Here is a 26,868-nt window from a genome sequence, read left to right on the forward strand (position 1 = left end):
GGTACCAACGGCGCCAGGCTGTCTTGTAAATTTGATTTTCACTGGCATGCCACCCTCTGCCAGGTTGGACCTAAGGCAAATTACAAGTTAAACAATTTTTTTCCAGGCCTCTTCACCTCCCTCTTCTTCCATGTCTCAAACGCTAAGAGCCCCTCAGTGTCCAAACTCACAAATGAGTCTTGCCCTCCCCCCGATTTATACAAAATTACTTTCATTTTTCCCTACCAATGGACCCCCTTCATGAAAATCTGAATCGCTAAGAATCGCTCTGAATGTAAAAATACTGAAGTCTGTTCAGGTTTTTCTATTAACATCTCACAGGAAAAAAACCTGAACAAACTTTTTGGCCAACCCAATATCTCTAATATAAATGACTAAATAAACCCTTTTCATGGCTATTCTCATTCTAACAGGAAGTCTGGTTAACTCACTTTAAACTTCATTGTGAACCATATTAGGTAAAACAACTGAGCTGCACGAGAACTTTTTATTGACTTTTCTTATTTCCAGCACTCTCTCCTTTAAATATATCCTTTATAAAATCCCACAATACAGAATTTTATCTTCTCTCAGAGAATGAGAAAGTGATAACACTACAAGCCATGAATCAGACCCAAACTTGTGTTAAAGTTGGGATTGACATATATACACTAATATGTATAAAACATAACCAATGAGAACCCTCTGTACAGCACAGGGAACTCCACTGTACAGTAAAAACTAACACAATATTGTAAAACAACTATAGCCCAAGAAAAAATTTTTTAAATAAAAAGATATTTGATATTTAGAAATGTAAATTGAATATTACAGTAAGTCTGAAACTACCTGCAAGCAAGAACTAAAATGTAGCCAGTTAGAGGTCTCTTTTGTTATTATGAGTAAATGGCTGAAAAGACAAAGCTCTTATTTATAATTTATGTCGACTATTATTTTTAAAGAAACCATCAAGTTAGGACAATAAGAAGGCTTCAATCCTGAATATATACCAAAGTATCACCACTGATGATCTTGGAGGGCAGAAGGTAGAATTCTACTATAAATAATATACATCTCTGCATTTATATTCAGTTAGCATGGCTACTAAGTTTTATTACAATTTGCAATTACTCATTCTACCTTTCTTCAAAAGGAGAAGAAACCTCTACCTCTACTTGTTCCTATGTAACATAGTACTTTTATAGCAGTAAACATCTCTGCCCCACTGACTTTGGCTTTGGCCAATGACGTATAAACAAACATCCAAGCAGAGGATTTAAGAGCCAGAACGTATTTCTGCCAAATCTTTCTTTTTTCCCCTGTTGGGAGAACAGAGTGGCCCAAATAGGAGTTGTTCTCCAGCCTGGATCTCAGAATTAGAAGACACACGGAGCAAGAGCAGAGCCACTGCCAACCTTCGGGTAACATGTAGCAAGAGCAAAAAATAAACCTTTGTCTTTGTAAGCTAGTGAAATATGGGGGTAATTTGTCATGCAGTATAACTCAGCAAAAGTTAATTCAGCACGTATTACTTTTATAATCAGAAAAAAATAGATTTCACTGCTTCCATCTTTAAGGACAATAGGTGTATAATACTTCAACAACAACTAGGGGAAAAAAATGAAGGAAATGTGATATTTTTAAGACATCAAAGAACTTAACAAGTAACAAGAAGTAGATAAACTGAATTTCCACCTAAAGAGCCCTCTTTAGGTGAGGTGATAATCACCTGCTATTTCTTTCCTAGGAGCATTTAAAGATTCCAGGCATAGACTGAGAATTGAGACTGGCCCAGGCAGGAGGACTGGTGAAAACAGTAAGCAGCACAGCTTTTAAGTGTGATGGACTGAAAACTAGAAAGCTCCAAATACAAGGCTAAAAAGGACATTTGCTGAGCTCTACAGTGATGCAAGAGGCTGGGGGAATGAGCTAGAATTGCAGAGTGAGATTTCCCTTAGTTTCATGGTACTTAGGAGAAAACTTGCTAGAAAACGGAGAATCACACAAGCAAAACATGACAGGTCTCCAACATTGCCTGAATTTGAAGCAGTGTGAAGCAAGAGATGAAAGGGCCAATCTCAAGACCTCCAAAGAACAGAACTGAATCTCCTGTAGTCTTTCAGGACTGTGGAGAATAAACCTGACAGTCTCTCAATCAAAAATCTAGTAGGGCAAGGTTGACAAGTAAGAGACGATTCAATCTTACTAAAATATTACTGTAACTGCACTCCAGACTGACCCTGATTAAATCCAGCTCAATTCTTAATTAAACTGAGGTGTCAGCACCTCACCCAATTGGCCTAACAGTTGAAAAAGGGAAGAAAGATACCCTCTGGAGGAAGATACCCTCTTCAGCCTCTATATAGTTAAGTTACAATATACAGTGTTCAGTATATAATAAAAAATTTGAATTGCTATTAATATAACCACTCTTTTCATCAATATTTGCATGGTTTATTTTTTCCCTTCTGTCACAACATATGTAAAGAGACAAGAAAATATGACCTATAATCAAGACAAAAACTAGAAAATAGAAGCAGAGTCATAGATGATGCAGATAGTGTAATAAGCAAAGACTTTAAAACAGCAATTATCAATATTTTCATGAAAGAAAAAAATAGAAAAAGTTTATGAAAGGATAGAGATAGTCAACAAAAATGGGAATCTATTTTAAAAGACTTTTAAAATGGGACTCTATTGTTTTTTAATTCCTAGAATTGAAAAAATAAGCTATTTGAAGTAATTTCAGTATTAGGCTGAACACATCAAGAGAGAACAGTAAGCTTAAAAAACAAGTCAGGGCTTCCCTGGTGGCACAGTGGTTAAGAATACGCCTGCCAAGGCAGGGGACATGGGTTTGAGCCCTGGTCGGGGAAGATCCCACATGCCATGGACCAACTAAGCCCGTGTGCCACAACTACTGAAGCCGCGCACCTGGAGCCCGTGCTCCACAACAAGAGAAGCCACCGCAATGAGAAACCCGTACACTGCAAGGAAGAGCAGCCCCCGCTCGCCGCAACTAGAGAAAGCCCGCATGCAACAAGGAAGACCCAACGCAGCCAAAAATAAATAAATCAATCAATTAAACCCAACTCACCCACACAGAGAAGAGAGTAAAGAGGACAAGCACAAGAGACATATGAGATACAGCCAAAACATCTAACAAGGTTGAGGAGAGAGGAGAGAGATTAGAGTAGAAGTAACAAAGATATAAAAGCCAAAGTTTTTCCAAAATTAGTGAAAAATATCAACCCAGCAAACCCCAAACAGGATAAATGCAAATAAAATCATGCTTAGATACCACACAAACTTTTAGAAACTAAAAGCAAAAGGAAATTCTTAAAAGCAGCAAAGAAACACACATTACCTTTAAAAGAGCAACAATAAGACTGATGGCTGACTTTTCAAAGGAAATTATGGCAACCAGAAAAGGAATGACATATTTGTACTGTAGAAAGAATAAAAGACACCAACCTAGAATTCTGTAACAGAAAAGTTTTCCTTTAAAAAGAAAGGTGAAGTAAAGATGTTTGCAGACAAACAATAGCTAAGAAAATCTCCCTCCAAGAGATCAGCAATATAAGAAATATTAAAGGAATTACCTCAAACTAAAGGAAAATTATCCCAGATGATAGCAGAGAACTGCAAAAATGAATGAAGAGCACTAGAAAGAGTATATATATGGATAAATAGAAAAAGATATTGTTTAGGGCTTCCCTGGTGGCGCAGTGCTTGAGAGTCCGCCTGCCGATGCAGGAGACGCGGGTTCGTGCCCCGTTTCGGGAAGATCCCACATGCCGCAGAGCGGCTGGGCCCGTGAGCCATGGCCACTGAGCCTGCGCGTCCGGAGCCTGTGCTCCGCAAATGGGAGAGGCCACAACAGTGAGAGGCCCGCATAACGCAAGAAAAAAAAAAAAAAAAAAAAAAAAAAAAAAGAAAAAGATATTGTTTAAAAAGTATTAGTTTAAGATACACCAATAAATCAAAGATGTTTATGAAAATCTCTAGGATACTAAAACAGTATAATTATATACGAATGTATAACTGAAAAGTTAATCAGTAAAAATGAAATTTATAAAAGTTGACAAATCAAAAAATGCAGGAAGGGAAGAAAGAAAAAAAAACACAAGGAACAGATGGGATAGATAGAAAAGAGTTGGTGAGATGACAGAATTCTACCCAACTATGTTAGTAATCACATTAAGTGTAAATAAACATTCCAATTAGAACACAAAGATTGAGACCTCTCTGGTGGTGCAGTGGTTAGGAATTCACCTGCCAATGCAGGGGACACAGGTTCAATCCCTGGTCCAGGAAGATCCTACATGCCGTGGAGCAACTAGGCCTGTGTGCCACAACTACTGAGCCTGCACTCTGTAGCCCATGAGCCACAACTACTGAGCCCGCATGCCACAACTACTGAGCCCGCATGCCACAACTACTGAAGCCCGCGCACCTAGAGCCTGGCTCTGCAACAAGACAAGTTACCGCAGTGAGAAGCCCACGCGCCACAACAAAGAGTAGCCCCTGCTCACTGAAACTAGAGAAAGCCCACGCGCAGCAACGAAGACCCAATGTAGCCAAAAAGATAATAAATTAATTAAATTAAGAACTTTAAAAAAATATCCACAAAGATTGTCAAACTGGATCGATCAAATAAACATGACCCAATAATATGCTACTTCCAAAAGATATAACCTTAAACAACAGGATACAGATAGCTTGAAATAAAAAGGAAGAAATAAACTGTAGAAATACTGATGAAAAGAAAGAGCAATCATATTAATAGAAGTTCTAAAGTAGACTTCAAGACAAGGAATACTACTAGAGATAAAGACATTTTATGATGACATAATGGTTCAATTGTAAATTATAACAATCCTAAATTTTTATATACCTAACAAGAGCTCCAGAATACATAAAGTAAAAGTTGAAAGAACTGAAAGGAAAAATCTATGGTCATAGTTGGTAATTTTAAGATTCTTCTGTCATAACTGGCAAAAACAGAAACAAAATCATTAAAAGATTTGATCAACATGATTAAACAATTTGACCTTGTTGACACTAACATCAACAAATTGCAGAACATTCTTTTCTAGCAGATGAAATGTACCAATCTAACACAAACTCCTTCAAAGAATAAAAAAGAGAGACAGAGACTAGTTTTTATGAGGCCAGCAAAACTTGATACCAACACCTGACAAAAATTTTTGCAAGAAAGGAAAATTACAGGCTAGTGAATAGACATAAAAATCCCATACAAAATACTGACAAATTAAATCCAGTGATAACAATACACTGTGACCAAGTGGGACTTATCCTAGGAATGCAAAGTTAGTTTAACATTGAAATCAGTGTAATTCACCATATTACGGAATTAAGGGCACAAATCATATGATTTATCTCAGTAAGAGCAGAAAAACCATTTCATAAAATTTAACCATTAATAGTTAATTTATATTTAAATTAAATACAAATATAAATAAAATTTAGCCATTAATAATATAGAAAACTAGGAATAGATGGGAAACTTCTTTAATCTGACAAAGGGTACCTACAAAAACCTATAGCTAACAAAATAGTTAATGTTGAAATAGTGAACATTTTCCCCCCCTATATTCAGGAATAAAATTATCACTACTTCTACTAAACATTGTTCTGAAAGTCTTGATCATTCCAATAAGGAAAAACAAAGAAAAAAAAGGAGTAAGTAATATCATTATTATCCTCAGATGATATGGTTGTAAACAGGAAATACAAAAGAATCTACAAACTACTAAATATTAAAAATAAGCTAATTTATTTGCCATTTGCAGCAACATGGATGGCATTATGCTAGGTGAAATAAGTCAGACAGAGAAAGACAAATACTGTATGATATCACTTATGGAATAGGGAAGAACAAATCTGACTCCATACTGGATCTCTTTCTTTTACTTTAATCTTTGTGTTCTATTGCTTTTGCTACAAGTTAATAAATAAAAGAATGTTGCCTATAGCCTGAAATATATAGGATAGACCATTCTCAAGGCTCTGACCTTTAAAACTTTTCTATTCATATAGAGATTAAAAAGTTGCAGAACAGAGAATAACATTTGTCTTGATGGAGGTTTACAGGGACACTGTGACCAGACCTAGCAGATAGCTACAAGAACAAAGGATTACAGCACCAAGAAATTTGCACAACCAACCACACTCCCTCCTCTTTTACTATAAAAGAAGCCTAAATTCTAACTCAGGCAAGATGGTTCTTCAGGACACTAGTCCACCATCTTCTCAATCTGCTGGCTTTCCAAATAAAGTCTCTATTCCTTGCCCCAAAAACTTGTCTCTTGAATTACTGGCATGTTATGTGGCAAGCAGCATGAGCTTGGACTCGGAAACACTTATATGTGGAATCTAAAACACAACAAATTCAGTGGGAATATAAATTGATACAACCACTATGGAGAACCGTATGGAGGTTCCTTAAAAAGCTAAAAACAGAACTATCATATGACCCAGCAATCCCACCCCTGGGCATATACCCAGAGAAAACCATAATTCAAAAAGATACATGCACCCCAATGTTCACTGCAGCACTATTTACAATAGCCAGGACATGGAAGCAACCTAAAAGTCCATCAACAGAGGAATGGATAAAGAAGATGTGGTACATATATACAATGGAATATTACTCAGCCATAAAAAGGAATGAAATTGTGTCATTTGCAGAGATGTGGTGGACCTACAGACTGTCATACGAAGTGAAATAAGTGAGAAAGAAAAATAAATATCATATAATATCACTTATATGTGGAATCTAGAAAAATGATACAGATGAACTTATTTGCAAAGCAGAAATAGAGACAGAGACACAGAAAAGCAGAGAACAAACATATGGATACCAAGGGGCAAAGGTACGGGGGGATGAATTGGGAGATTGGGATTGACATGTATACACTACTATGTAGCAAATAGATAACTAATGAGAACCTACTGTATAGCACAGGCAACTCTACTCAGTGCTCTGTGGTGACCTAGACAGGAAGGGAATCCAAAAAAGAGGAGATATATGTATATATATAGCTGATTCACTTTGCTGTACAGTAGAAACTAACACAACGGTGTAAAGCAACCATACTCCAATAAAAATTAATTAAAAAAAAAAACACAACAAACTAGTGAATAACACAAAAAAGAAACAGACTCACAGATATAGAGAACAAACTAGTAGTTACCAGAGGGGAGAGAAGGGCAGAAGGGCAATAAAGGAGTAGGGGGAAAAGGGGTTTATTATGGGATTATATGAAATCATGTTTGTAAAACTTCTGAAAACTATAAAGCACTATAGAATTTAAAGAATCTTTAATTCAATTTAAAAAATTAAAACAAGTTTTCAAATAAATTAGAAAGCAATAAAAAAAAAGCTAATATAGCAAGGTTGCTGTTCATTAGACCAAAATACAAAAATCAATGGTATTTCTATGAATTAATATGAAACAACTGGAAAATGAAATTTAAATAAACAATACCATTTACAACATTACATGCCTAGCCATAAACTTAACAAAAGTTATGCAAGACATCTAGATTGAACACCATAAAACACTGCTAAGAGAACTTAAAGACCCAAGGAAATAGACAGATTATCCATAGCCATAGAATGGAAGACTCTATATTGTAACATGCCAATTCTCTCCAAACTGATCTACAGCTTGGATGCAATCCCAGTCATAATACCAACAGATTTTTTAAACTGTAATCTGATTCTAAATGCATATGACAATACAAATGATGGAGTACAGCCCTCCCCCCCCCAAAAAAAAACAAAAAAAGAGTTGAAGAAGAAAAACTTTGGAGAACTTATACTACCAGATATCTAGACTTAGTATAAAGCTATAGTAATGAAGACAAGGTAATGTTGGTGCAAAGATAGACAAACAGACCAGTGCAACAGAAACACTGTAGAAACAAATCCGCCTGATTTATATCAAAGGTACCCTACAATCCAGTGGGGAAAGGACAGTTTTTTCAAAAAATGATGCCAGATCAACTGGCTACCCATATGTTCAAAAGAAATTCTTGATCTCTACTTCGTCATGCATACAAATTAATTTGAAATGTATCACAGAACCTTAAGTAAAAGGGAAAGCAATAAAGCTTCAAGAAAATTTTGGATAATATTTTAATGATCCTGTAACAGGCAAAGACTGTTTAAACAAGACACAAGAAATCCACTAATCATAAAAAGAAAATTTAATAAAATGAACTTCATTACTGTTAAGAATTTTTATTTATTAAAAGACACTATTAAGAGAGTGAAAAGCCTAGCCACAGACTGGGAGAAGGTATTTGCCATACATACACACAGAGTTCCCATATTCAGAATTATAAAGAATTCCCACAAATCCATAAGACAAAGACAGTCCTATTAAAAATATATATTTTTAAAATTAATACATTAAAAGGTGCTCAACATCATTACTTATCTGGGAAATATAAATTAGAAGCCACTATACGCTCACCAGAATGGTCAAAATTAAAAAGACTGACAATAGCAAATTTTGACAAGAATGTAGAGCAACTGAAACTTTCCTCCATTGTTGGTGGGGACAGAAAATAGTACAACCTTTTGGGGAAACAATAACTCAGAAATTCTATACCTAGAATGGAGACAACATATTTATCAAAAGACCCATATGAGAATATCCATGACAGCTTTATTAAAAATAGTCAAAAACTAGAAACAAGTCAAATGTCCACCAACAGAAAAAGAATAAATTTGTTCTGTGGAATACCACATATTAATAAAAAGAACAAATAACTGCTACACACAACAATGTGGATAATATCACAGACATAATAATGAGTGACAGAAGTCATTAATTTATATAAAATTCAAGAACAGGCAAAGTTAATCCTTTATGATAAAAATCAGAATAGTGATTACTTGGAGGTGGCAGGGGAATTAGATATTGACTAGTAAAAGGCATGAAGGAAAATTCTGGAGTGCTGGAAATGTTCATGGGTGGTACTTACAAGGATCTATACATATGAAAAATTCACCATACTGTATAATTAACGTTTGTGTGTTTTACTGCATACACGTTATATCTTAAATTTTAAAACTCCTACAGTAGATAATTTGAATGGGATATTTGGGACAAATCTTACTACAAAGGATACACCATATAATTTTTTTAATACCCAAGACTAGGAGTAAGGTAGTCTGGATTTAGCTCCAACTCTATCATTTAGATGTGTAAACTTAAATAAGTCATTTAACTCGGTCTTAGTTTCTTTATGTACTAGAGTGGGTGAGTACAGATGATCCTTAAAGTTCTTTCTATATCCAAAATCTGAGTCTTTGAGATATACTCTTTTATTTACAAAATCAAATTTCAAACTACCACATAGTCACCTAAGGCCTGAATGTAGCAAAACCAAATTAGCTCTTGTAATTTTAACAGAAAACGGTTAAAAGAAGTACATGCTGCTGTTTATCCTGAATCCTCTATACCTATATTTAAGCTCATCTACTTTAGCCAAGACATTCTGGTGCCACCCCTTCAACAGCGAAAGAAACCTGTCAGCCAGATTACCTTTCCTTGTTTTTCTAAGGATGGGTTATTCATTCTTCCACACCCGCTCAAACCATCTCCTTTAAAATACCATCCCTCCTACAGCCACTCAGTCAAAATTAATTGTTCCTTCCTCTGTGCACCCGCAGTATGTTGCTTATATCTTATTACAGCTCTTATTTCATGCTGTATTATAGTTCCTGCATTCTTGTATGCAAGTGGACCCTTTCCAGAGAAAGGATATACTCACTCAGCCAACCAGATCACCCAAATCAACCTTAGGAATCAATGCATAACAGCATAGTAGGATCACCTTCATATCTGAGTCTATGTTAATGGTGGCAAAGTGAAATAATAGATACTAAATGCTGCTATACCCTACTCAAAGCAAGAAGAAATTACAATGAATATTCAAATACTGAACTACTTCCAGTCCTTACTTTAGCCTATTCTCCAGCAGAACAATGAAACAGCCAAAGGCAGACAGCTGAAGGAAAAAACTAAACTAGGCCTGAAATGGGGAAACAAATTATTTATTAAAATAATTACCAAATTAGTTTATGTCAGGAAATAGATGGTTAGGGAGAAAGCAAGCGAACTACTTGGGAGTTAAATATTCAGCATCCCTTTTCTGTTAACTGCTCATGCTCCTGTCCACATGGTACAACATAACCTCTATCCTCTTATCACAAATGACTGGTCCAGGACAAAGTTCTTCCTCAAGTATTTTAGAAACAAAACTGAGAAAATAAAGTCAGTCCTTTTCTGAATGGCTGAAATGGGAAGATCTAAACAATACAGGAGCAGTCAATGGTAATGTTTTTCGCACTGCGAAAAAGGCAGATCTGTGGTAAGAGAAAATAGAGCTTACTTTACAGAGTGAAGCAAGATGAGAAACAGTCCTTAGGACCTTCAAACCTTGGGTCCAATGTTCCTAGGGCCTCATCCCATATTTAGGTTCTATGAGATAGACATCCCATTATTCTTACAATAAATGTCCCCTTTACTAAGGCTAGCCCAATTTGAATGGTCACTTGCAACCAAAACAATCCTGTGATAGACTGACACTTTGATGATCCCAAATTAATCATGCTTCCTAGTATTCCCAGTCTCTTCCCACGATGACTCTGGGCTGAGCCTCTGAGCATTTTGACGAATAGAATAATGTCAGAAGTGAGGCTATGCCAGTTTCAGGCCTACCCCTTAATCATCCTGGCAGATCTGTTTCCTCCCTGTCACAATGCTTGCTCTTGGAATACGTCTTGGAACCCAGCCATCACACCATGAGGCTAATGAATCAGCCATGTGGAGAAACCCACATGCAGGAGAACCAAGGCCCTGTTGTCCAATCACGCCTCCAGATGTCTGCAGCTATACCAGAACCCCAACCAATGCCACATAAAGGAGAATGACTGAGTTAATTCATAGAAATGTGAGAAACATTAAATTGTAGTTTTAAGCCACTAAGTTTTGTGGTGGTTTACAATGCAAATTTTAATATAAAAGTTTAATTCACATGCAGGTAATTTAAAATTATACTTTCCTAACACAGACTATGTCTCTGAGCATGGATTGAGAAACTATGGCCCTTGGGTCAACTCTGGTCAACCATCTGTTTTTGTAAATAAATTTTTGTTGGAACACAGTCATGCTCATTTATTTACATATTGTCTATGACTGCTTTTATGCTATAAGGGCAGAGCTGAGTGGCTAAATATAAAGCCTAAAATATTTACTATCTGGCCCTTTACATAAAAAGTTTAGTAAACCCTGTCATGCAGGACTTGGCAAGTGCTTTAAGATATAAATAACTAAACCTGTAAACCTACTTTACAACCAACTCCTCGTACCTAAAGGATGACACTATAAACATTCAGTAGTATTAGCTTAACAAAACACAAAGCACATCACATGGCACATACCTGCCAAAGGCTGAATATTTGTGTCAGGCCCCACCAAATTCACATGCTGAAACCTATTCCCCTAGTATGTGGGGCCTTTGGGAGGTGATTAGGTCATGAGGACACAGCCCTCACGAATGGGGTCAGTACCCTTATAAGAGACCCAGAGAGTTCCCTCCCATTTTCTTCCATGTGAGGAGACAGAGAGAAAATGGCTGTCTATGAACCAGGAAGTAGGCCCTCACTGGACACTGAATTTGTTGGTAACTTGATCTTGAACTTCCCAGACTCCAAAACTGTAAGAAGTAAATTTCCGTTGTTTATAAGCCACCTAGTCTATGGTACTTTGTCACAGCAACCCAAGTAGACTGAGACAGTTACTGAATTGTGTTGCATTGTCTGTTAACAAGTCAGGCTATATAGTCAGACTAACAGATTAATCAACAGGAAATGACAGGCCAGGAAAACAATAGTAATAAAATCAGATCCATACCTATTAAGCTGTTTAATAAAAGTTCCTACTTATGGGGTTGAGGGGGTCTCTATTTCACATTTCTCATGTTATTAGATATGACCCACTTCTGAATTGCATTAAGAATCAGAAAGTAATGAATGTTTCATTATGATGCATAAATGACAATTTTTTTTAATTAATAATGCTTCATAGACCCATCTGCAGAAGAAAACCGGAAAATTCCAAGTCCAATACTGACCTAAGTCAATTATTCTCAAACCTTCCTCCCCAAAATCATCTTTGGCAATGCTTTAAATTCTATAGATTTTCTTTTGGTACCTGATTTTATAAAGTATCTCTTTCCTTTTATATATAATATTCATTTGTCTTATGCCCCAAGTCAACCCAAACACAAGGTCTAAGCCTTGGCTCACTGTCCCTGGGATTTACTATTTTCCTCATACGTCAATTAAAACTCTCTTTTCTACAAATCAACAATTATCGATGTAAATAGTTTCATTTTGCTATCACTTTACCACCCTGTATTACTGCACCATTTGTATAACACTTAAAACTTTTCCACTTTCTTAACTATAGTAAAGTATTCCATAATTATAATACCTACATATCTGTATGTAGAGGTAGTTTTCTCCACAGATCTTAACAACCCCTAGAGAATATCAGAAGCAGTTTCCCATATATACTTTACTTTAAACCTACGCCTCAAAAATCTCAAATTCTTGTCCTTAGTTACACTACAAACAGCATCTTCTGACTCTAACAACACCAGAATTAAGCTAGAAAATAAGAATTTAGATCAAGCAAAACCCCAGTACAGTATTGTTCCTTAATGATGCTCCTAAAATAAGATACAATAACAGAGAAAAACAGCATGGAAATAAACCATGATTGGGTCAGATATCTAAAAGTTATATTGGTTGCTTTCTGTTATCATCTTTGTAAAGGTAATTAGATTCAAATTATTACAATATATAACAAACACTTAATGAATATTTATTATGTGGGCACACTCACTCAACATTTACATTTATTATTTCACTTATCAAAACAACCCTCTAAGGCAGACAATGGATTTTTCCCCATTTCGTGGATGAGAAAATTGAAGCTTGGAGAAGTTAAGTAACTCTAAAACCTACACTTAACTCAGGTATAAACCCAGGTGGTCTAATCCACAGCCTACCTACTATTCTGAATATCTGTGTGAACCTAAAACATAATATTGTTCATGAAGGTATATGTCTTATTTTTACAATAGCTTCATTTTAAATATTTAATAGCAAAACATTCATAGTATTTGGGGAGAATACTACTTTTTGCTTTCCAGGTCTCTGGCATATCACTACAATTTAAATTTAAAAAGAAAAAGGTAATACCTTGAAACCTCTAAATCTCTATTATTCTTCTAAGCTTGATTGTGTGAATCAGTTATTACACTTACATGTGTGTAATTCTTATTCTAAATCTTAAACATTTTGCAATTTGAACTCTCTGCAGCATGTGATAGTGAATGAAATAAAACTGCACAAATTTTGCAATAGAAGTTACAGACATTTATTATTTCCATTTACACTTGGTATGAATGTCAGTGTCTTCTAGCAGTTTTTCCTGTTTGAAGCAAGGAAGACATTTCAAATCAATAATTCTGCTGTCAGTAACAGGTTGTAGAACGTGAACACAAGCAATGAGAGAATGGTAAACATGAGGTATGTATGTTCCTGAGACTGGGATTATTAAGATTTTAGAGCTGAAGGAGATTTTAGAAAGCATCTCTTCATCTTTACATTTTACAAATAACGATACCAAACGCTCACTGGAAAAATCCAAAATAGAACTTATTCCAGGATTCTTTCCCCATATAGTAGTAACAGAATCAAGACTGATCTTTGCTATCACAGATTTTCTGAATAAGATAATATAGTCAGCCAATCTTTTAATGTGGAAAGAAAAAGAAAAAAAAGAGGTGATAACCGAAAAAACAAAACAAAACAAATATATATATATATATATTTACATTTTAAAGTATATATACATATATATATACTTTAAAGGCAAATCCAGAAAAAAAGAATTAATTTTCATAGTAGAGATTACTGTAGGAAACGACTAATTCTACAGCAAAAAGCTAAAAGAGGCTTCCCTGGTGGCGTAGTGGTTGAGAATCTGCCTGCCAATGCAGGGGACACGGGTTCGAGCCCTAGTCTGGGAAGATCCCACATGCCACGGAGCAACTAGGCCCGTAAGCCACAACTACTGAGCCTGCGCGTCTGGAGCTTGTGCTCCGCAACAAGAGAGGCTGCGACAGTGAGGCCCGCACACCACGATGAAGAGGGGCCCCCGCTTGCCGCAACTACAGAAAGCCCTCGCACAGAAACGAAGACCCAACACAGCCAAAAATAAAATAAATTAATTTTTTTAAAAAAAAGCTAAAAGAATACAAAGGTGTTATATAGACTTCCAAAATATCATTTGCAGGGGAAAGACCACTATTTCCCAAAGAAGTGTTGAACACAATTCTGGTATGTCTTGAAAAACTGTTCCATTCTCAAAAAGTTTTGGAGACACTAGACTAAATAAAGTTCAACAGGCTCCACAACTGTAACACTATTCACATTTTTAATATGTTAATATGCTCTAGTATACTGTTAATCTCCATAAGGAGAGATACATTATATACCACTTTCCAAATTTATTTGACCACATAAAAATCTCTTAACATCATACCTATTATAACATTTCCCTGAGAACTGCTAAACTTAGGAACAAAACTTAGGAAATACTGGGAGCAATCGTTTGTAGGAAAAAAAAGACTAAAGACTCATAGCTAGGGACTTCCCTGGTGGCGCAGTGGTTAGGAATCTGCCTGCCAGTGCGGGAGACACAGGTTCGAGTCCTGGTCTGGGAGGATCCCACATCCCGTGGAGCAACTAAGCCCGTGCACCACAACTACTGACCCTGAGCTCTAGAGCCCATGAGCCACAGCTACTGGGCCCCTGCACTAGGACTACTAAAGCCCGCACGCCTAGAGCCTGTGCTCTGCAGCAAGAGAGGCCACTGCAATGAGAAGCCTGCCCACCGCAGCAAAGAGTGGCCCCCACTCGCCGCAACTAGAAAGGACCCGCACACAGCAACGAGGACCTAGGGCAGCCAAAAATAAAAATTAATTAATTAATTAACTTGTTAAAAAAGGACTCATAGCTGATCAAAAATTTAAATAAAGCAACATAAAAGAACTACTGTAAAAACTAGTAAAATCTTACTCTATTACATGCCTACTGCTGTTCTAAAATGTCCTTAGATAACCACACTTATGCAGTGTATGAAAAAGTGGAAGTCAGTCATTGTGAGCGCTCCTGATAAATTAACCACTGTTGATATTAGGGGGCCCTGAGTTTAACCCACTAGTTCTCACACATTAACTTGTTCCAGTTCCAATTAGAACTATCTGCCAGAGGACCACTTTCATGGAAGAAGCAGGAGAAAGGAAACAGGGCACATAAACTACACTCTTAGAGGGGAAAATAAGAAAGCAAAAAAGGCATAATAAAGACTTAAGAAAACCTCTAAATTCTGCCCTTCTAGTGGCAGAAACCCCTCTTCTTTTGAAGGCTTCCCTATCCCCTTCTGCATGTGAATCTGGTGACACTGCCTATTTAGTGTCCCAATCCCAAAACAGACATGAAATACAGACCTGGCCAATCATAGTCCTCACTTTCCTAGTCACAATGATTGGCCCAAAGATGGACCTGTGAGCCAAGCCAGGTGATGAAGCAACCTGGAATTTTATATACAAATGCCATGAAAAAGAAAATCTCTCCTCTGGATTCACTAGTTGGGTACGGAAAACCTGACTGCCTATTACTATAATCTCCTAACCTGCACCCTCCCTGCCCCAATTCTGACTACATGAAGGAAGTCAGCATGCAACAAACTGAAAAATCAAAGCACTAAAACGGAGAATAAGTGTCCATCATTACAGTAATCCCCTGGACACACAGCTTGAGTATCTAAAGTCAGTTCCTCCTCTATACTCTATGTAAATTAATAAATTGCCCTTTTCACTTAAGGTAATTGTGAGCTGGGTATCTGTCGTCTGCAATCTAATCCACGTATATAACTCAAGAAAGAGTTGTATCTCAAAAGAACTCGTAAAGATCAAAAAGATAATACCAAATGAAAGTGAGAATACTAATTACAATTAGTACAAACTTGTCTTCCAAAAAGGGTGTAATTTCTATCAAAAATTTTAAATGCAGATACTGTTGACCCCAAAATTCTATTTATAGTAATTTAACATATTTTTTTAAAAACTCACATATATGCAATAATAAATGTACAATGTTATTATCTGCAACATTTGTCACATGAAAAGTAAGAAACCACTATGGACATCAATTGAGGACAGACTAAATATAGCATAACTTATGATGCAACACAATAGAGCCATTAAAAAGAAAGATGTGTATCTATATGAATTAATTATTAAATGCCAAGGAGTATAATGTAGTGGTTAAGAGCTTACACTCTAGGAACAGACTACATGGGTTCAACTTACAGTTTGGCCTTTTATCAGCTTGGCTTCTTACTGCAGTAATTTGAGCAAATTACTTAATCTCTCTCTGCTACAATTTCTTCAAATGTAAAATGGTGATACTATTATGAGGATTAAATAAATTAATAGGTTCTATGGCAGGCTCTAGAAAATTATTTCACACTTGGTAAGCTCTTGATAAACTCTGTATTATCATTTTCACTAATATGAAAAGTTGCCCAAGATATGATGTTAAAAAAAGAATACGTATGAGCAAAGATCACAAACTCAAATACCTATGAGGTGAGGGAGATAACAAATAGGTTAAGTGGGAATCGTGGCAAACTGGAGAATACATGCCCTATCTCAAACCACCCTAACCAACCATTGTCCTGTGGGAAAGAGGTTGCAGTGTTCCTGAATCTTAAAAAGCTAAAAGTACGGGTTTATATAAAATGTCATTTTTTAATGTTAGAAACATACTTTTTTGTAAAGACACAGTATGGGCCTAATGAACATGTGTACTGGTCAAATATGGCCTGTAGTCTGCCACTGACTGCCACAAAAAGGCAGCTCCAGTAGATTAGAAACTAGAAGTGGGGAAGGGAACAAGTGTGTAAAGTCACAACTGAAAATAAAACACTATAGAGAACTATACTACCACACTCCACAATAAAAGATATTCAGAATAGAATACAGAAATGTTAATTGCTCAGAGTACAGTCAGACCTGTGCTCGAATTCTGGCAGGGCCACTGGTGTACTCTTGAGCAAGCTACCTATTTCTCAGGCAGTGTAAACAGAATAATATATTACCTTATAAAGGTTGTAAGGATAAAATAACATGGGCAAAGTGCTAAGCACAAATAGAACATATTTATGCCATATATATGTATGTATATATATAAACTCGACAGATGTTAGCTATAATTACTTAAACCTGAATGAATAAAATAATTAAATTATGTTCAATATTTTCTATCTTAGAAAGCAGGAAATGTGTAATGGTTTAAAAATTTGTGTCAAAAATGGCTTGATGTGAAAACGGTTTTGGTGCTTATACTTACCTACAACAAAAATAAAATATAGACGCACTTTATTCCTTGAAATGCAACATAAACGAAGCATGATTTGTCAACATCTAACTTGACTAAATAGTGTGTTCATGTTAGTGCTAAAATACAAGCTCCAAGAGGATAAGGACTGTGTCTGTTTTATTCACTATTGTATCCCTCACTTTAGCACAGAGCCTGGCACACAGTAGGTGTTGATTATTGAAAACATTATTTCCTTTCTCCCTCACATTAACTATGTAAGGTAAGCATAATTTCCTCCATTCAACGCTAAGGAAACTGAGGTAAAATGTGGTTAAGTGTCTTGAAAGTGGTAGAAGATGTAGAACTTCTGACTCCTATTTTATGCTATTTTGACCTTCAGAATTAACCTTCAAAATAACCTTCAGCATTTTCAGAATATTTTACCTATAATTTCAATTTTTCATTTTATAAGATGACAGTTTAGAAAATTACTCTAAAATTACTCTAAAATAATCCTCATACAGATTACGCCCATCAACCAAGAATACATATACAAATTAATTAGAAAATAGATAAGAAAATCCATAAAGAAATACATAAGGGAAATATAAAGAAAATATATAAAATATTAAATTTGATAGTATAAAATATCTCAAATAGACATCATTGTTATCATCCTATTACCAGTAATAAATATACAGAAAAATATTAAACCCCATTCCATCTACCCTGAACTGTCTTTTTAGTAATAATTGCGAAGTTCTAGTTTATCTAAATGTTTCTCAGTAGCTGCTTCCTAAACTACTAAATGTCACACCATCCAATTTTTTTTAAACATCTTCTATGCAAATACTTCATTAATAGGTACTATGACAAAAAGGCACAGAAGACGTGAAGAACACCTGTTTCAAGAACTTTAAAATCTACTTTAAAGAAGATGCTTATACATGAAGCTACTAGCAAATTATGCCAAAACAGCATATGAAGAGGAAACGAAGATTATTGAGTATACAGTTAACCCTTGAACCAGAGGAGTCTGAACTGTACGGGTCCACTTTCACCCAGGATTTTTTTCAGTAAGTACTATAGTACTACACAATCCAAGGTTGGTTGAATCAACATATAAGGAACCTTGGATAGGGGAGAATCACAGCTATGGAGGACCAATTACAAAGTTAAACTTGGGTTTTGGACTGTGGGGGGTGGGGGATGGGGAGTTGGCACCCGTACTCCCCCCCACCCCCACTGTTCAAGAGACAACTATATAATCCAAGTTAGACATACATGGTAGGCATTTTCACATACATTATCTCAGTTCTTTTTTTAAATTAATTAATTATTTTATTTATTTGGTTGCACCGGGTCTTAGTTGCAGCAGGTGGGCTCCTTAGTTGTGGCAGGTGGGCTCCTTAGTTGCAGCTCGCCAGCTCCTTAATTGTGGAGCATGGGCTCCTTAGTTGTGGCATATGAACTCTTAGCTGTGGCATGCATGTGAGATCTAGTTCCCTATCAGGGATCGAACCTGGGCCCTCTGCATTGGGAGCACAGAGTCTTAACCACTGCACCACCAGGGAAGTCCCGTTTTTTTGTTGTTGTTGGTTTTTTTGTTTGTTTTTTGTTTTAATATTTATTTATTTGGCTGCATCAGGTCTCAGTTGCGGCACATGGGCTCTCTAGTTGTGGTGTGCCGGCTCTAGAGCTGCAGGGCATGTGAGATCTTAGTTGCCCAACCAGGGATCGAACCTGTGTTCCCTGCACTGGAAGGCAGATTCTTAACCACTAGAAGTTCCCTCAGTTCTTCACAACTCTGTGAAGTAAGCATTGCCATCTTCATTTTGGAGAAGGAAATTGAAATTCATAGAGGTTAAATGACTTTCCAAAATAAAGGGCATATCAGGATCTGAGATCTAAAATACAAGTCTAACTCCAAAGTCTTTTTTTTTTCTTTAAACTACATCTTGCAGCCTCCCACATGTACATGATTACAGGGTGTAGCAACATTTATAAACACTAAAGGAAAAGAAAGACATCATTGTAGAGAATAATTCCTAGGAAAGATTTTGTTGTGGAAATGAAGTGTCAGCTGAGTCTGAAATTAAGTATAAAACTGAAACTACTGTTAATTTTGTGATTAATACCACAAAAATTTCTAAATGAAAAAAAATCTAAATATTTTCCCTTCAGTTTATACTGACTGGACCTAATCGCTGAAATTTTTTATCCTTTCTTCCATTTCTTATCCTTTTTTTTTTTTTTTTTTTTGCGGTTCGCGGGCCTCTCACTGTTGTGGCCTCTCCCGTTGCGGAGCACAGGCTCTGGACGCGCAGGCTCAGCGGCCATGGCTTAAGGGCCCAGCCGCTCTGCGGCATGTGGGATTTTCCCGGACCGGGGCACGAACCCGCGTCCCCTGCATCGGCAGGCAGACTCTCAACCACTGCGCCACCAGGAAAGCCCTCCTCTTGCATTTTTAATGTATAATCTACCCCTCCCCCATAATCATTCCCATTATAAAGCCAAAAAAAAAAAAAAAAAACACCTAAGCCTGATATCCTATATTTCTCTTTCCGGCTGGTCAAGATACTAAAGGATAGAAACCTATATTGCCATATGAGCCTCCTTCATGTTAGTGGTGAGAAAAGCTGAGAGAGAGAGTTAAATAATAACTGCTCAAAGTTACATGACGTTACTGGCCAAACTAGCATTAGACAGAGTCTTCTAGAGTTCTTTCTGTGGCCCTGGGCTCCTTAATTTTTTCCCACCAAAGTACCAATAACAGAAGAACAATGAGGTCTGTAGTTATACAAAGGGTTCACTTGAAATTTCTTTGAAGTTTTACTTTGTCTAAAAGCTCCTTTAAAATTCTATATTCATGCCTAATTTACTCATGCTTACTGTAATATTAAAGTGGATTAAATTATATACTCTAAGTAAAACTGATACTTCAAGAATTATTGGGGCTTCCCTGGTGACGCAGTGGTTGAGAATCTGCCTGCTAATGCAGGGGACACGGGTTCGAGCCCTGGTCTGGGAAGATCCCACATGCCACGGAGCAAGTAGGCCCGTGAGCCACAACTACTGAGCCTGCGCCTCTGGAGCCTGTGATCCGCAACAAGAGAGGCCGCGATAGTGAGAGGCCCGCGCACCACGATGAAGAGTGGCCCCCGCTCGCTGCAACTAGAGAAAGCCCTCGCACAGAAACGAAGACCCACACAGCCAAAAATAAATAAATAATAAATTAATTAATTAATTTTTAAAAAAATTATGTTTGTTCCCATAGCTTAGAATCCTTAGAGTATCCCTTGAACACAATGTCATGTATCCCAACTCGAGAAGCAGGGCACAAATTGCATAAAGTTCCTTCCACCACATTTGCTTGCTCCTTTATTTGTCAAATCAGGACATTTTTAAAACACAGTAAATTTAATTCCATTCTTTCAAAATGTATACATACTGGCAAAACTATTGTAAAAGTTGTTGGAGTTGTTTATTTTAATTACAATATATTCAAGAAGTTCTACTTACTTAGTTTAAATCAATTAAGTACAAACTCACTTATGAACTCATTAAGCAACCTGGATGGAATTTCTACATCACAATACCTCATTAGACATTTGCTTTTCGGGGAGGTCACTCAAAAATTAAGTAAGGTTTCATGCTATTCATATTAAATACAGATCCAATTACTTTTTATCTTTAACAATCTTTATTGGAGTATAATTGCTTTACAATCATTTGATAATTTCTGCTTTATAGCAAAGTGAATCAGCTATACATATCCATATAGCCCCATATCTCCTCCCTCTTGCATCTCCCTCCCACCCTCCCTATCCCACCCCTCTAGGTGGTCACAAAGCACTGAGAGGTCCACCTACTTTTAAACAGGTTAAATAATCTTTTCTTCTTCCTTGGTATTCATCTTCTCCGCCCAGAGGTGAAGGAAGAAACCCCTTGTGGTTTAATTTATTTTTTAGGATTTTTTTTTTAACATCTCAAATTCCAAATATGCTTAGTTCTTCAATCCTATTTACAGGTGCAAAGTATAGACTTTATCTATTTTACTTACTGTATCAAAAAGCACCCTATTCATCTTAACCAGGAATCTCTCACCAGTAAGAGAAAAACAGATTCATTCATCATTTCCTCCCCAATAACATACTGCTGATTCTCCACGACATACCTTAAAGTCAAACAACCATATGTACCTTGAATATAGTTAAAACTCTTAACTATGCTTACATACTACTAGTTTATAAAGTCTTTGGTCAGTGGTGATAGTATTAAATGTATTCAATAGAAGTTAATGTAATGATTTCTTACTTTAATCACTAATACATTGCTTCCAACCAAAAATTCATGAAAGAACGACCTAGTTTGAGAAATAGGCTTCTTTTTAATAACAGTCATATAGATCAATATTGGTATGTTTGCCAGTACACACAATTCCATTTCACAGGATATAGGTTTTGTTTGCAATAGTGATTTGCCTTACTTAATGACAACATCTATTCTCAAAAGATATATTTATATATCTTTATCAATAAATGGGCTTTTCAGAAAATAATATTGACACACATAATGCACAAGGATAAGCATGAGGAATGAAATAAACAACTGAACAATTCCAGAGTCAAATGATTATTACCTCCTTAGCTTAGAACTTGTTTTTTTAATATTTTGAATGACTTTATTTATAAATGACTGAAATACTCCCTACATGTAACTAATATTTTTGGTTTCTACTTTACAATTAGTCTTTTATCCAATCTTTATTATCTAGTTTTATATATGTCTAATAACTCTTCCTGATTACAAATCTACAATTTAGTGCAATAAAATGTATATTGCTAGAGCAAAAACATGATTTTAAAATGCCCTTTCCTAAAAATTTGTATCTTTTTCTCATCCATGTCACTGTTAGTGAATATTTAGGTAATGGATTATCATCTTTAGCTAAGTGCTTTGGTATACCAAACATTAGCAGTGGTTAGCTAATATGATATTTAATAACCAACAAAACATAATCTATCCCACTCTATATCACAAACATATATGTATTCATTATTTTCCTGATGTTTCCATGGAAGTTATAGTGGTAGAAGTAGTGTGCTCCCTTGATAAACAGCTTCTTTAGAAATAGACAAAAACAGGTGAAAAATGACACATTTGATATAGTGAGCCTGCTGTGTACTTGTTAAGACTTTAAGTATAATTACTACTGAAATTGTAAAAAAATAATAAAAATTCCTACATCTGCCCCACATCCTCTTTCTAGTTTCAAAGCAACAGATATTTGTTTATTTGCCTCATGTTATTCATCATCACATTGTCTTTAGTCTGTTAAAAATAGTAATAGGGCTTCCCTGGTGGAGCAGTGGTTGAGGGTCCGCCTGCCGATGCAGCGGACACGGGTTCGTGCCCCGGTCTGGGAAGATCCCACATGCCGCAGAGCGGCTGGGCCCGTGAGCCATGGCTGCTGAGCCTGCGCGTCCGGAGCCTGTGCTCCGCAATGGGAGAGGCCACAACAGTGAGAGGCCCGCGTACCGCGAAAAAAAAAAAGAAAAAAAAATAGTAATAGAAGTAAAGAACATTAGATACAGATGCATTAAAAACTAGAGCTTAAGGCTTTCCCTGGTGGCGCAGTGGTTGAGAATCTGCCTGCTAATACAGGGGACATGGGTTCGAGCCCTGGTGTGGGAGGATCCCACATGCTGCGGAGCAACTAGGCCCGTGAGCCACAACTACTGAGCCTGCGCGTCTGGAGCCTGTGCTCCGCAACAAGAGAGGCCGCGATAGTGAGAGGCCCGCGCACCGCGATTAAGAGTGGCCCCCACTTGCCACAACTAGAGAAAGCCCTCGCACAGAAACGAAGACGCAACACAGTAAAAATTAATTAATTAATTAATAAACTCCTACCCCACAACATCTTCTTAAAAAAAAAAAAAAAAACCGAGAGCTTAGATCACTAAAGACCATATAACTTTCATTTCTAACAAATCAACATAAAACAGTTACTAACAAAGGTATTGTTTTTAGAGATCGACAATAATCTTCAACATAAAATGTTTCCATGAAAATCTATGTAAATGTTTCCATTTTCCTGAACAAAACGATAATATAACTAAAATATCCATGTTACATTAAGTATCATACTCTGATTTCCAAGTTCTGAATGATTCATGATAGTAATACAAAAAAGAAATGCCTTTGCTAAATATTTTCCTACAATATTCTTTCAAAATTCTAACAGTTAATTCATTTGATACGAAGTTTCAATAGACTGCATACCATATTTACCAAATTCATAGCTGAGATAAAGATTACAAAAACACCTATAAGATGAAAAGTTTCAAAGTGGTATAAAATCTATCTTTCAAGACATAATCAAAGATGTCACAAAGAAATCAAAGATTTTAGAAATGACAACACAATTTACCAAAATACTAACATATTGTAAAATGTGTGCATTTCCTCTAAAATACGTAAAATCTCTAAAACCTCTAAGTTTTCCTCTAAAACCTCTGTAAAACAGACTTAGATAAAATACTTAAAATCACTATTATGAAACATGGAGAGGATATTTTATAAAACAAGCCTTCCACCTTTAAGAAAGCCACAAATTATAACTCACAGAATCAAGGTTTTAGATGTGGCCTCAAATTCAATTTTCTTAAGTATGAAATCACAGTACTTAAGTTCAGTAAAGAATAATTTTACATAGTAAAACTGCAGTACTTGAAAGTTCTACAAGACAAAATTGTGCAACATGGCTTTATTTCTGTAGGTTTTCTTTGTGTGTACAAAATTGCATGGAATGTTAAGACTATAAATATTACGTTGTTTGTAGTAAAATCCACTATTCAGACTGGGGACTGGTGCTCTTTCCTATGATTCTTCTCCACATTTCCAGGCTCTATCATTGCAGACAATACTTATATCACTAACTTTAAGTAAAAACCTCTCAGAGTTATTTCTGACTTCAAATATCCATTTTATCACCAAATTCTATTGTCCTCTTTTACCACTTCTCCCAAATATGCAACTTCCTTTTCATTCCTTCACCTATATCCTTATTCCTGACCCTAGACTTCTCCCCCTAAACTACTGTACCTCATTCTCATGAGATAGTTTCCCTAGATTGTCTTTAATTCCACTGCCAAAGTTACCTTCTCTCATGGACATTCTGCTCATGCCACCTACCTATCCTACCTGGGCATTCCAGGGCCTTTGCATTACATTTTTTTTCTGCTCAAGAGCCTCACCCTCAGCAACATATTCATTTATAAGGTTGCCACTGACTTTCAACTCCCATTTAAAATGTCAGTTTCTTCTTAGCCCTGCTAAATGTGCCATATTATCCCTTCAGGTAATCACATTTGCTCCTAATCCATCTGAGTATGGAATACCTTTTATATTTAGCTCTCAATCACACAAGTAATTTATTTAGACAATTTTAGCACAGTGATGACATACACTGTTTCTTTAGTTGTTTGCATACCAATGTCATCCCTATTGGACTGCAGAGACACAGATAAGGGCTGCATCTTTCAAAGCATTCTGTACAACAGCTATCTACAATGTCACTTAACCCAGGTAGGATGATTCACTAAATAAAACTATTATAGAAAGCTTAAATAAAAAAAATTTTTTTAATCTCTATGGTTTAACTTTAAAACATCTATGACCTTTCATTTCCATGGACAGTTGACATACTTTGGTTTCTATTAAGCTTCATTCTCACTACTCTAATAATTTTCAAAGCACAGCTAGAATTTAAAGTGCAAGTTGAGGGTTGATACAGGGTATATACTTTTACACCCCGCAATTAGATTCTTTGAAAATCAGCAATGTCAACTCCAAGACTTCTGAGTTACAACTGAATCTTCACACAAGGCAAGAACTTCAGCACCAAAAGAAAAGAACAGCATCTTGTAATGGGGGGGGGGGGGGGGGGGGGGGCCCCTTCCCTGCAACTGGTGTTTCTCTACAGGGGCTTTCAATTAGGAAAATTCAATAAATCACCATTAACATCTGGAAACAATATAAGAGAAAGGCGACCCAGCTACTTAAAAGACAGGAAGGGGTACCATGGAAATCTTTTTCATAAAACTCAGCAGCCAAATTAAGCTTTGCATTTTTTATCTTACCAAGAGAGAGTTTTTTCTACCTAATAATAAAAGCAAGTCTCATTCAATTCAGTTCCTTCTCGAGCACCGTCTCAACCTGTCAGAATTTGACAAGGGAAAAAAATTAAAAAGTGTGTGTGTGTGTGTGTGTGTGTGTGTGTGTGTGCGCGCGCGCGCGCGCGCGCTGGGGGGGCGGGAGGTGGGAGGAGAACACCAGGATTCCCGTCTACCTCGCTTCTTTTTCCGAAATCAGCAAGTCCTGGATTTCCTTCACTCCGAACTAAGCCCTCAGATTCCAAATATAGTTCTTTAACCCCCACCTCGCCACTCAATTACACAGAAACCTTACCAACTACAGAACCACAGCAGAAACCCCTACAAATCGGCTTGCTATTCATCTCGGAAGTCATGCCCTGCAGCAACTGCCTGTCACCGAACTGAGGGATGTTACCCAAATACAGCGCAACGGAATCAGACATGCAGAGCACACAGGGCTTCCGCGAGGGAGGGAAACGCGACCCGGGAAAAGTGCGCTCCTCAGAAGCCTCGGGACCATCCGGGCGGGGTGCGTGGGGTGGTCCTCGAAGGGAGGGGAACAGAGGAGCCCGAGTGGGGGAATCCTTCCCTCTCAAGTAAAAAGGGCTGGATCCCTGGCCGCAGATTAACAGTCTGTCCCTCTAAGAAAACGAAGAGGCGGGCAGAGGGCCCTTTGCTTGGGAAGGCGGAATGCAAACACTTTCCGAGGTCCGGGTGCAAGCCGATCCCCCACCTCCCGGGGGAGACGAAGGGTGTCCCGTGAGTGGCTGAGGGGATTCCCGGCTCGCGAGGGGCAGCTGGAGGCGGAGCAGAGTTTCGCCTAACGAACACCCGTGTCGGCTCCGGCCGGTGCCCCGCGAAAGCACGCCTAGAGCAGAGCGGGGCCGCCCGGGTGGAAGGAAGGGAGAGGAAAGAGGGGGTGGAAATGGGATTCCCCCCTCTCTGGGACCAGCAGTAGCTGAGGAAGCGCGCGGGCCAGCCGAGAGCGGCGTGCTCCAGCCTGCGGGGCCGGGATCCCGCCGCCTGCGCTGGCAGCAAGGAGCCCCACCGCGGCGGCCGCACTGGCCCCTCTGTCCCCAGGGGCCCAGGACTTCGGCTGCGAAGGCAGTGGGACCTGACATCCCACGGGGTCGGTCCCAGCTCCCGAGGGACCCCGCGGAACACCCCAACCTCCATCAGTTCTCAACGGTTGTAAAACGTCCGCCCCCCCCCCCAGTCCCCTTCCTC

General features: G+C 37.4%; 1 protein-coding gene across 3 annotated transcripts in view; it reads right to left on the bottom strand.

The window, feature by feature from the left end:
- Positions 1–26,868, bottom strand: part of GPHN (gephyrin) — a 618,338-nt gene that overhangs the window by 591,199 nt on the left and 271 nt on the right. The window lies entirely within an intron of this gene.

The sequence above is a fragment of the Lipotes vexillifer genome, unplaced genomic scaffold (genome assembly GCF_000442215.2).
Source record: "Lipotes vexillifer unplaced genomic scaffold, Lipotes_vexillifer_v1.1 scaffold629, whole genome shotgun sequence".
Taxonomy (NCBI): domain Eukaryota; kingdom Metazoa; phylum Chordata; class Mammalia; order Artiodactyla; family Lipotidae; genus Lipotes; species Lipotes vexillifer.